Here is a 12,120-nt window from a genome sequence, read left to right on the forward strand (position 1 = left end):
TCTCCCTGTTTTCAGTATCTTTTGCTAGTTTCTAAAATTTTATGAATCTTTTGATCTACCGCTAATTTTTGCAGCATTTCCTCTTTTAATTTGGTATCATCATGAACTTCTTTAGTTAGCCACAGATGATGCAGTCTCCTTGTGGCATTTTTCTTTCTCAATGAAATATGTTTTTGTTGTGAGCTATGAAATATCTCCATAAATGCCTATCACTGCTTCTCAACCACCTTACCGCTTCTTCTATTTTCCAATTCTACATTAGCCAAAGCTGTCTTCATGCCATGTAATTGTCTTATTTAAATTTAAGACACTCGCTTCAGATTCAAATTTCTCACCATCAAACTGAATGTGAATTCAATTAGGTTATGATCGCTCTTGGCTAGATGATCCTTTATGATATGGTCGTTTATTAATCCTGTCTTCTTACATGTTACCAGGATAAAAATAGCCTGTTCCCTGGTTGATTCCAGAATGCATTGTTCTAAGAAATTGCCCAAGTACACTCATCCTCCAGGCTATTTTTGCCAATGATATTCATTCAATCTATATGAAGATCAACATTTTTCACGATTATGTGGTTCCTTCCTTGCAAACCTAGCTGCTAGTGTACTAACTCCAAGGCACATGCAGGAACAAATCAATTTTATTTGATGAGCAGCAAGAGGAAACCTTTCTACTTTGATGCAGTCTTGCAGTGACATCAACTAGCAAAAAAAATGCAACAGAGGACATAAGCCACACTAGTTTTTCTGCAGTTTGTCCTTGTGTAAATTTTTACCTTGAACTTCAGAAAGTGCCCTTTACAACCATTTCAAATATGGCATGTTAAAAATTACTTTCGCAATTTAAATATAAATTGCATAAAAAGCTTGTACAAAAATTAACATGAATGTAAATTACAAATAAAACTAGTTTGTAGAGAGATCTCTTTGCAATCATTTTTAAAACAGGCCCTTTGGTTTTGCTTTGCTCTCTCTCTTCTCCACAAATAGCTACAATTATCCAACGCTCGCAGTGTAATTTTGAGTGATGGAGATGGAGGTCCATCAATGCTTTTTTAGAGCAATTGGGCAAAATGGCAGACTTAAATTGAATGAACCAGTCCTTAGATTATTTTTCAAAGAGCTTGCTCTGGATTCCTTTCTGGAAAAAGCACTATGTCAATTTGACACTAAGTTATTTTATCTTTAAAAAATTGGAACCTTGTCAAGCAAAGTACATTCTTCAAACTAAGAAGCTGGGTTGACCATCTCCGTCATCATAGCAATTGATTATCAGCTGATTCGTTGCTCCCTTTTGAAAGATAATGCATCAGATTGAATTGAACTGAAGTACATTTAATTGGGAGCTAAAATAGAATTTCAAGTATTATACTTACCTTTACTGCTGGACCGTTAGTGCAGTGTTTAATGTGATCTATGTAGTGACCTGTTGTAAGAATTGCTAGTTTCATAGTGAAGTGATTTATTATAGTTAAAAAGTTAATTTATACGTGTGTAAATTAAATGTACAGATTCAGAGTTCTTTATGAAGCACTGAAGTCTCCCTGTCTAATGCAAACCACAGCATGGACATAAATCCAAGCCAATGGTCCAAAGTCAGACTGCAATTTTTCGCCTGCGAAACAGGTCCTTTATCTAATTAGATAACCCCCAAACAAAGCATGTAAATCACTTCCCCTGCTAAGCTAAGAATTACAGTTGATCACCACTCGATCAGTGTGTAAAACCCGAATTGAAGGATCAGTCTGTCTTTCAAATAGAAACATTAACTGTACACAGTGAATTGCTAAATCAGAGGTGGATTGTGAGGTCTTGTGAAAAACAATATAATTTCACCACTGTAGACAGATCCATTTGCATTTCGAAACTAACTCTGAATCAAGTGATGAGCCACTTTAGACATTTATCTTTTACAGATTGGAGTCTGCCATTCACAGTTTAGCAGGCTTAGTGGTGTCAATCAGTCCATATAAATACTTAGTTCATTCATGTTGACCTTCATACACTTGAACAATATTGTAACCAGGGACATAACAATATTACCTGAATGGAGAACTTCATCTTCCACATGACTCCTTCTTCAGTCTCTTTAGGGGTAGATTGAACTTGGTGAGATGAAACTTGACTCAAATTGGCAGGCTGCTTTATTTCAAATGCCAATGACAGAGAAAGAAATATGATCGTTTAATTGATTTAATCCAACACAACAACCCATCTTAGCATAACGATATAAAATAAAGAAGACACAGTTCTTCCCTACGTTACTTGACTTCAGCAAAAATAAAAGGTCAATTCTAATTCCTGTTTGGAAGCTGGAGGCAGGGGAAGGTAACCACACCTGGGCGTCATAAAATCTGCTGGTCAGCTGCTCAGGTGGTGCGTGAAGAAAGTAGCAGGTGACTGGAGAGGAGGGGTTACGATGAATATTGAGCTGCGGGCAACATAAACCTAGAGGGTTGCAAGAACTTCACAGTTGTGGAAGTAGACAGCCCATGTGAGGAAAGGCATTGACTCTTCTTGTCAGCCTTGCTGAGGTTTCCTGCTCCTCCTGACTCCAAGATATTTGAAGTTATCTTAAGAGGGCCTTGCTGAGTTCCCATCAGCTTTGCATGAGTGGGGTAGCTGGGGTAGATACCTTGCTCAGGAGCAGATTAAAATGTCATTGGAGTCTTGTGAATATTATGAAACCCCAGTTTGCATTGATAGTCGTAGAATCATAGAATCCCTACAGTACAGAAGGAGGCCATTCGGCCCATTGTGTCTATACCAACCCTCCAACAAGCATCCCACACAGGCCTATCCCCTGCCCCATTCCTGCAACCCAGCACATTCATCACAGCTAATCCATCTAACCTACACACTAAAGGATAATTTAGCATGGCCGATCCACCTGACCTACACATATTTAGACTGTGGGAGGAAATTGAAGCACCCGGAGGAAACCCACACAGACACGGGGAGAATGTGCAAACTCCACACAGACAATCACCTGAGGCTGGAATTGAACAAAGAACAAAACAAAGAACAATACAGCACAGGAACAGGCCCTTCGGCCCTCCAAGCCCGCACCGCTCCCTGATCCAAACAAGACCATTCTTTTGTATCCCTCCATTCCCACTCCGTTCATGTGGCTATCTAGATAAGTCTTAAACGTTCCCAGTGTGCCCGCCTCCACCACCTTGCCCGGCAGCGCATTCCAGGCCCCCACCACCCTCTGTGTAAAATATGTCCTTCTGATATCCGTGTTAAACCTCCCCCCCCCCCCCTCACCTTGAACCAATGACCCCTCGTGAACGTCACCACCGACCTGGGAAAAAGCTTTCCACCGTTCACCCTATCTGTGCCTTTCATAATTTTATACACCTCTATTAGGTCTCCCCTCATCCTCCGTCTTTCCAGTGAGAACAACCCCAGTTTACCCAATCTCTCCTCATAACTAAGCCCCTCCATACCAGGCAACATCCTGGTAAACCTCCTCTGCACTCTCTCTAAAGCCTCCACGTCCTTCTGGTAGTGTGGCAACCAGAACTGGACGCAGTATTCCAAATGCGGCCGAACCAACGTTCTATACATCTGCAACATCAGACCCCAACTTTTATACTCTATGCCCCGTCCTATAAAGGCAAGCATGCCATATGCCTTCTTCACCACCTTCTCCACCTGTGACGTCACCTTCAAGGATCTGTGGACTTGCACACCCAGGTCCCTCTGCATATCTACACCCTTTATGGTTCTGCCATTTATCGTATAGCTCCTCCCTACATTAACTCTACCAAAATGCATCACTTCGCATTTATCTGGATTGAACTCCATCTGCCATTTCTTTGCCCAAATTTCCAGCCTATCTATATCCATCTGTAGCCTCTGAGAATGTTCCTCACTATCTGCAAGTCCAGCCAATTTCGTGTCGTCCGCAAACTTACTGATCACCGCAGTTACACCTTCTTCCAGATCGTTTACATAAGTCACAAACAGCAGAGGTCACAATACAGAGCCCTCGTCACAGGCCTCCAGCCGGAAAAAGACCCTTCCACTACCACCCTCTGTCTTCTGTGACCGAGCCAGTTCTCCACCCATCTAGCCACCTCCCCCTTTATCCCATGAAATCCAACCTTTTGCACCAACCTACCATGAGGTACTTTGTCAAACGCTTTACTAAAGTCCATATAGACGACATCCACGGCCCTTCCCTCATCAACCATTCTAGTCACTTCTTCAAAAAACTCCACCAGGTTAGTGAGGCATGACCTCCCTCTCACAAAACCATGCTGACTATTATAATGAGTTTATTCCTTTCTAAATGCGCATACATCCTATCTCTAAGAATCCTCTCCAACAACTTCCCGACCACGGACGTCAAGCTCACCGGCCTATAATTACCCGGGTTATCCTTCCTACCCTTCTTAATTAACGGGACCACATTAGCTATCCTCCAATCCTCTGAGACCTCACCTGTGTCCAGTGACGAGACAAAGATTTGCGTCAGAGGCCCAGTGATTTCATCTCTCGTCTCCCTGTTCAGCTGGAGTCCCTGGCGCTGTGAGGCAGCAGTGCTAACCACTGTCACAGTGCCGGACAGGAACATTCCCTGCTCCTGAAACCAGTGGCAATAAAAGAGGAAATCAGTGGGAATGGAGTTGAAAATGGAGCCATTTCATTTTAACAACTCCTCTGCTGCTTTCCAGCCAATTGAGCAACATTAAAATTCTCCTAAAATATCTCTTAACAGTTCCTTCAGCATTTATGACTTTATGAGCCTGCCTAAAGCTTTCACAACTCTCTCTTCAGAAATGGAATTGCCCTTTGAGTTTTACTTCTCTTTCTGCCCATCTATGTCCTAACCCCAATCTTTTACTGTTCTCTTCACATGTTGGTCAAGAAGACTTTCCAACAGAAGAGGGGTGAAAGTTTCTTTCCTTACCTATACAAATGAACAACTTTCTTATTATTTGGTACTGAGGAAAAGCAAGTTGTATTTAGTATATTAAACAGCTTTTATTGAATTGTTTACTTTTAAACTGGTTAAAATATGGCAAAGCCAACTCTCATCTTCAATTCCTTTCTATGTAAAAGTGCCTTCAAAAATCCCGAAACTTGATACGTATTCAAACAGAGTGCATTAGTTTAAGTGATAAAATTATAGCCTTTTAATTTTGATTAATGCAGAGAATCCAGTGTATAAGACTGAGTGAAAGCATGAAGGATTTAATTAATATTATAGAAGACATTCAAATTGAGCATGTTTAACTCAAGGGCATTCATTTTTAAATTTTAATTTTGCATTCATGAGAGAATAGCTAGGTTATAAAATATTTCTGATGGATCACATAGATGTTTAAGAATGATTTAGGGCTCATGCATCACCCTGAGCTGCATTGCAAGTGATAAGGTTTGTTGGCATCAAGGTTTCCAGTAGCATGGTAAATCACATGGTGAAGCCAAAATAGTTCTCTCCCATCTCTAAGTCATACACCAGAGTGCAAATCATACACTATTTCCAACCTCTTATTGCTGCTGATAAAATCGGATGGTTCAGTAGTGCCCCATCGGGTCTCTGTCTCAAGTGTGTTTATGTTCATTATAACGTGAAGCCCCTCAGTGCAAATTGTGCCACTAAATTAATTGACAGTAAATAAATAATTAATTTCTTTATACTCTCTTGATTCTCAGAGGACATCTGGTTGCATTCTTTATTTTTGCCCCGTACTGTCATTCCAAATTCCTTTTTCTTGACACACTTTTTGCCTTCAGTGACATGAACTGATTAAAAAAAAACAGACTTTATACTGCCTTAAGAATTTTGAAGGTACAGCACTTCCAATAGCAAACTGAGTTTCTTAGCTGTGTGCCAATATTGCCGTATCTCGAACTGCATGGTATTACAACCGAGGGGTATATCAACATGAACACTTTCTGATCTGAAATGGATACTCAAAATCATTCACATACACCCTCCCTCTACGTATGCTTCATTCTTCATCAAAGCAGAGTAAGAAAATACTCAGTAGGATTAGCTGAGACATATAAGTCATTTAAACTGATGCAGTTGAATATAAAAAGCAAGTTTTATTTAGTACTGTTCTTGTGTAGGACACTGACAACGGCAGTATATTTTACTCAGACCTGGTTGTCCTGAGGTCATTAACAGTCAGTCATGCATTATAGAACTAGAGTGGCACTTAAGTGATACTGTGTAAATGTGGTAGGTCCTTTCAGGAAAAGGAGGAAGAAAGAAAAGTTCAAATCAGAGAATGATACATTTGGTCCGTCATGCCTGTCTATTCCAGATATTTCGTGGAGCTATTTAATGAATCCCATTCACTGCTCTTTCCTCCTAACTCTGTAATGTTTCTCCCCTTTTCAAGTACTTGTCCAATTCACTTTTGAGCATTACACTCTGTTTCCAAAACCCTCAGGCTGGGTCGGGCACTGAGGGGATGCCTCCTGGGTATTGCCACCATGGCAGTGCCAGCCTGGGCTCCCTGGCACTGCCCAAGGGGTGAAATGCCAATGCCCAGGGGGCATGGGGCAGTGCCAAAGGGGTGGGGCATGTTGAGGAAGGGCCTCTGGGGTGATTGGTGGGGGCAGGGTCCTGCTGCCACTCTGCAGTTGTGATTTATGGAGGAGCGGGGAGGCCAGCGACTGGAGATGGCCATCAGTCGGTTGGGGGGGGGGCTCAGTCTGCTGTACTTTATGAACAGTATGTTTTGCCTATATAGTGCGCTAGAACCAAAACTTTCACTGTATAACAGTACATGTGACAATAATAAATCAAATCAAATCTGCTGTACGGACTGTAAAACTGCAGCTTCTCCAGTATCTCTGCAAAATGAAAATCACTCATCATTGATACCATTCTCGTAAATTACTTCTGCACCCACTCCAAGGCTTTGACATCCTTCCTAAAGTGTGTGGCCCATAAAACACATTACCCAAACTGAGAGCTAACAGGTTTTAAGTGTAACAATCTTGCTTTTGTACACTTTGCCTTTTAGTAAAGCCAAGGATCTCGTGTTAATTTTTTTAGTAGTGTTCTCAACTTGTGTTACCTTCAAAGGTTTGTGTCTCGGGCCTTTGTTCATGAACTCGCTTTTAAATTTTACTGAGGTTATTCTGCCTCTCATCTCTCTTCTACCCAAAATTATCATTTCGCTCGTCATTTTAAATTTCATCCACCCACTTCACGTATCTGAAAATATCACATATCGTTCTCAAACCCTGCTCTACATTTCCGAGTCGCATGTTACCCGCAAGCTTTAAAATTGTGCACTGAATAGTCAAGTCCAGATCATCAACAAATGTTAACTATTGATTAATGTTAACTCTGTAGTGGGGGTGGTTCTCCTATCCCGCTGTGCTGCTTTTTTTAGCGCAGCGGTCTGGGAAACTCTAGCGCCAGCTGATTCGCACGAGGTGTCCGGACCTCCGCATGTCTCCCATTGCCCGATTTTGGGTGCTGTCAGCTCCGTGCCAGAAATCAGGGTGGAGCTGCCTCATATGTGCAGCAGGTAATTTTAAACAGAATTTAAATCCTATTAGTGGATCGGGGACTGAAATCTCCAGGCCCGCTAGCCTCTCCCCGCCATCTCCCTCCAAGAGTGGTTCACTCCAGCAGGGTTTACTATAGCTCCCCACTTATGGGGAGCTGGCGGCCCGACCCTGCTGGAGTGAAGGGATGGGCAATTAAGGCCCCACAGAGGGTCGTGTGCTGGGGCAGTGCCAAGGGGGTGAGGCCTAATGGGACAGGGTCTGATGGAGCGGGCCTCTGCGGGTGGTTGGTGGGGGTGAGGGGTCCCGCTGCCATTCTGCAGTCGGAATCAGTGGGGAAAGGAGCGAGGCCAGCGACCGGGGCTGACCATCAAGGTGGGAAGTGGGTTTGGTTCTGTAGGGAGAGGCGGGGGGTGGTGGCGGCACTGCGGGCGAGGGTCGGGATTGACGGTGCGGCGGCAGGAATCAGGAGGTGGGGCGTGAAACCGAGGCAGGCCAGAAGTGGGGGCAGGTGGGAGGGGAAGGGGGTTCAGGGCTGAGCCCAGACATGTTCAGTGAGCCAGTGATCGGGCCATGGTGGGGGGGTTGGTAGGGCAGTGATGCGGGATCACGGGGCTGACCAGCGATTGAGTTGGCCAGCGAGTGGGAGGCCGGTGGACAGGGGCCATTGTGCATGCACCGATCTCAGAGCTGACACTTTGGTGCATGCACAGTGGTCCGCTCAGCGCTCTGCTGCTGGCCTCTCCAGTGGAAATAGGTCCTGCCATCTGGTTTCTGGAGTGAATGACGCTGGTGCACTCAGCAGTGCACAGGGTGTGGGAGATTCATTTTGAAACTCATGCTGAAGAAAACAAAGTGATTTATTCCAGTTTTTATACAAATTAAACACAGAAATTTTGGGGGAGAATCCCACCCAGTATTTTCAATCACCTCCCAAACCACATCACAGTGAAAATAGTTTTGAAGTGTGGTTAGTGTTGCAATCTCGCAAACACAATAACCAATTTACACACAGCAAGGTCCTACAGACAGCAATCTGATACTCACTATATATTTTTAGTGATGTCGTTTGAATGAGAAATGTTGGCCATAGCAATGGAGAGATCACTGCTGTGCTGCGATCTTTTACATACATAGTCATACAAAGTGGTAGCTTTCATTGTGGCACAGTGGTTAGCATTGCTCCCTCACAGCGCCAGGGACCCAGGTTCAATTCCCGGCTTGGGTCATTGTCTGTGTGGAGTTTGCATGTTCTCCTCCATCTCTGTGTGAGTTTCCTCCAGGTGTTCTGGTTTCCTCTCAGTCTGAAAGACGTGCTGGTTAGGTACATTGATCTGAACAGGGGCCAGAGTGTGGCAACTAGGGGAATTTCACAGTAACTTCATTGCAGTGCTAATGTAAACCTTACTTGTGACTAATAAATAAACTTTTTGAAAATTGTTGTAAATTTTTCTGGTACCAGCCCATCATTTGCCAGAATATCATAAGCATTGGTTTACCATTGTTAATTTAATCTATTCAAATTGTTTTTGTATAATATGAAATGAAAAGATCCTACTAAATATTGGCTTCATTTAAATAACATAGGTTCTGACCATGCTCCTACATTATGACCCAGTGGGAGAGAGCTTGTTCTTTGCAGCTATCTGTAGAGAAACCCAATTGTTTGCAAGTATTTCTGTTTTCATCTCCCTGTGTTTGCAACTGAAGAGGAGGGTCCATGTCAGGCAACATTTGTCAATTGCCTGAAAGCAGGGACCTCCCAAGCACAATGGGTATGAGGTGTTCATTGTTTACTCAGACAGCCTAATGAATTGCTTTGGTTTGGAGTCTTTGGGGGAAACAACTTCAGTGCCTCATACATTAACAATGTAATCATTTTTCCTTTCAGATTGTTTTTAAAAAAGCAGTTTTGGATATGTTGCTCGAAAAATCAAAGAGTAGCTCTGTTCAAAAATATTTCTGTGGCAAAATGGAAAACACAGTAACAAGTCTCAAAACACCAGGTTAAAGTCCAACAGGTTTATTTGGTAGCAAACGCCACTCGCTTTTGGAGCACTGCCCCTTCGTCAGGCGAGTGGGAGTTTATTCACAAACAGGGCATATAAAGACACAAACTCAATTTACAGAATAATGATTGGAATGCGAGTCTTTACAGCTAATCAGGTCTTAAAGGTACAGACAATGTGAGTGGAGGGAGCATTAAGCACAGGTTAAAGCGATGTGTATTGTTTCCAGACAGGGCAGTTAGTGAGATTTTGCAAGTTGCAAGTCGTGGGGATTACAGATAGTGTGACATGAACCCAAGATCCCGGTTGAGGCTGTCCTCATGTGTGCGGAACTTGGCTATCAGTCTCTGCTCAGCGACTCTGTGCTGTCATGTGTCGTGAAGCCTGCTTCGGAGAACACTTACCCGAAGATCAGAGGCCGAATGCCCGTGACCACTGAAGTGTTCCCCAACAGGAAGAGAACAGTCTTGCCTGGTGATTGTCAAGCGGTGTTCATTCATCCGTTGTCGTAGCATCTGCACGGTTGCCCCAGTGTACCATGACTTGGGACATCCTTTCCTGCAGCGTAAGAATCCGTATAATCCAATTGTACCCGATTTATGATTATACCCAAAATGGAAAACCCATCCCTGCACCCTCAAAATATGTAACATCACAGAATTGACTTTGATGTAACCATTTATTCATGAGGGTTAGGGTGGTGTGGAGAGATGGGCAGACTGAGATCACAGTTCATTGGATGGAAAGCGGTCAGAGGCCCACGCCATTTGGGTGATTGGAAATTTGGAATGGCTGGCTGTTTGGGTGAAAGGGGATTTCAACCAAGGTTGGGTTGGGTTACATTGGAGTGGTAACCCCAGAGGCCCATGAAAGACTGGGCACTGGCCATTCAATTTTTGTTGCACCAGGAGAAGCATTATTGTCCCTCCTGACTCTAAAGAAATATTTCAACAAATAAATTCTAGGAGATCTGTTTTAGGCATGACATCTGTGAATAGAAACAGGAGTAGACTATTCAGACCTTTTAGCCTGCTCTGCTATTCATTATGATCATGGCTGATCATCAAATTTAATAACCTGATTCCACCTCACCCCCATATCCCTTGATCCCTTTAACCCCAAGAGCCATGTTTAATCCCTTCTCGAAATCACACAATGTTTTGGCCTCAACTACTTTTGTGGTAGTGAATTCCACACATTCACCACCCTCTGGCTGAAGACATTTCTCCTCACCTCAGTATGAAAAGGTTTACCCCTTATCCTCAAACTATGATCCCTGGTGCTGTACTTCCCCACCATTGGGAACAATCTTTCTGAATCTACCCTGTCTAACCCTGTTCGAATTTTAGAAGTTTGTATGAGATCTCCACTCTCTTCCAAACTCCAATGACTATAATCCCAACTGACTTTGCTTCTCCTCATCTGACAGACCTGCCAAACCAGGAATCAGCCTGGTAAACCTTCACTGCACTCCCTGTGTAGCAAGAACATTCTTCCTCAGATAAGGACACCAAAACTGCACACAACACTCTAGGTGTGGCCTCACCAACACCTTATACAATTGCAGTAACAGACTCCTGTTTCAGTGATCAAATCCTCTCGCTTTGAAGGCCAACGTCTCTTTTGCATTCTTCGCTACCTGCATGCTTACTTTCAGTGACTGATGCATGAGGACACCAAGGTCTCAATGAGTATCCATGTTTCTCAATTTAAACCTATTCAAATAATAATCTTCCTTCCAATTTTTGTGACTGAAATGGATAATCTCACATTATACTTTGTCTGCCATGCATACGCCCACTCACTCAGCCTTTCCAAATCGCACTGAAGTATCCTTGCATCCTCCTCACAGCTCACCCTCCCACCTAACTTTGTATCACCTGAAAATTTGGAGATAGTACATTTAGAATGACAGATTAGGCCGGCCATTCTCCACCCAGTATTTCTGGGTACAGTTTTTGAGACATGGATGATTGGATTGGGTAGAAAATCATATTGCATTACCACTCCAGAAATTGGCACCCAAATTGTCCTTAATGAAACCCACCAGTCTGACACAAAGTCCACGTGTAAATAACAGCAAGTTGGCATGAACAAAGTCTACAGACTATTTTTCTCAATTACTACCCCAAAGCTGATTTCTGAGAACAATGCTATTATAGAAAGGTTGATAGTACATGGAAGTGTCTTTGTTAAAATGTCTGAACTTTAGTGAAGCTTTATCCGGGGGATATCAATTGTTATTCTTTGATGCGCTGCAATGTCTTTGAAGAACTCTGCCAAACACAGGCAAGGCCATGGAAAATGCAACAAGCTTCAACTTGAAGTCTGTCTATGGTTAAGTCCTGAGGAGTACGGGAGGGGATGAGGTGAATGCGAGGGGGAAGGCGGCATTTACTGTTTGCTAGGGAATGAGGAGAAGCTTTATTAATTTCCTCAGAGTGGCAATCAGCAGTGTATTGTTATTTCATCATGACATGCCAGTGCTTAAAATGGAAAGCGCCAGTTTCGCCCAACCTTCCTGACTCAGGCGGGAGAGACTAAAGTGAAGCATGTCCATAGCTTCAGCAGTAATATGCAAATGGAGCAAAGCAATGGGGGACACACTAGCTGCCATACAG

General features: G+C 43.2%; 1 protein-coding gene across 1 annotated transcript in view; it reads left to right on the forward strand.

Moving 5' to 3' along the window:
• Nucleotides 1-12,120, forward strand: part of LOC144504127 (low-density lipoprotein receptor-related protein 1-like) — a 1,391,705-nt gene that overhangs the window by 282,325 nt on the left and 1,097,260 nt on the right. The window lies entirely within an intron of this gene.

Source organism: Mustelus asterias, chromosome 14 (genome assembly GCF_964213995.1).
Source record: "Mustelus asterias chromosome 14, sMusAst1.hap1.1, whole genome shotgun sequence".
NCBI classification, from domain to species: Eukaryota; Metazoa; Chordata; class Chondrichthyes; order Carcharhiniformes; family Triakidae; genus Mustelus; species Mustelus asterias.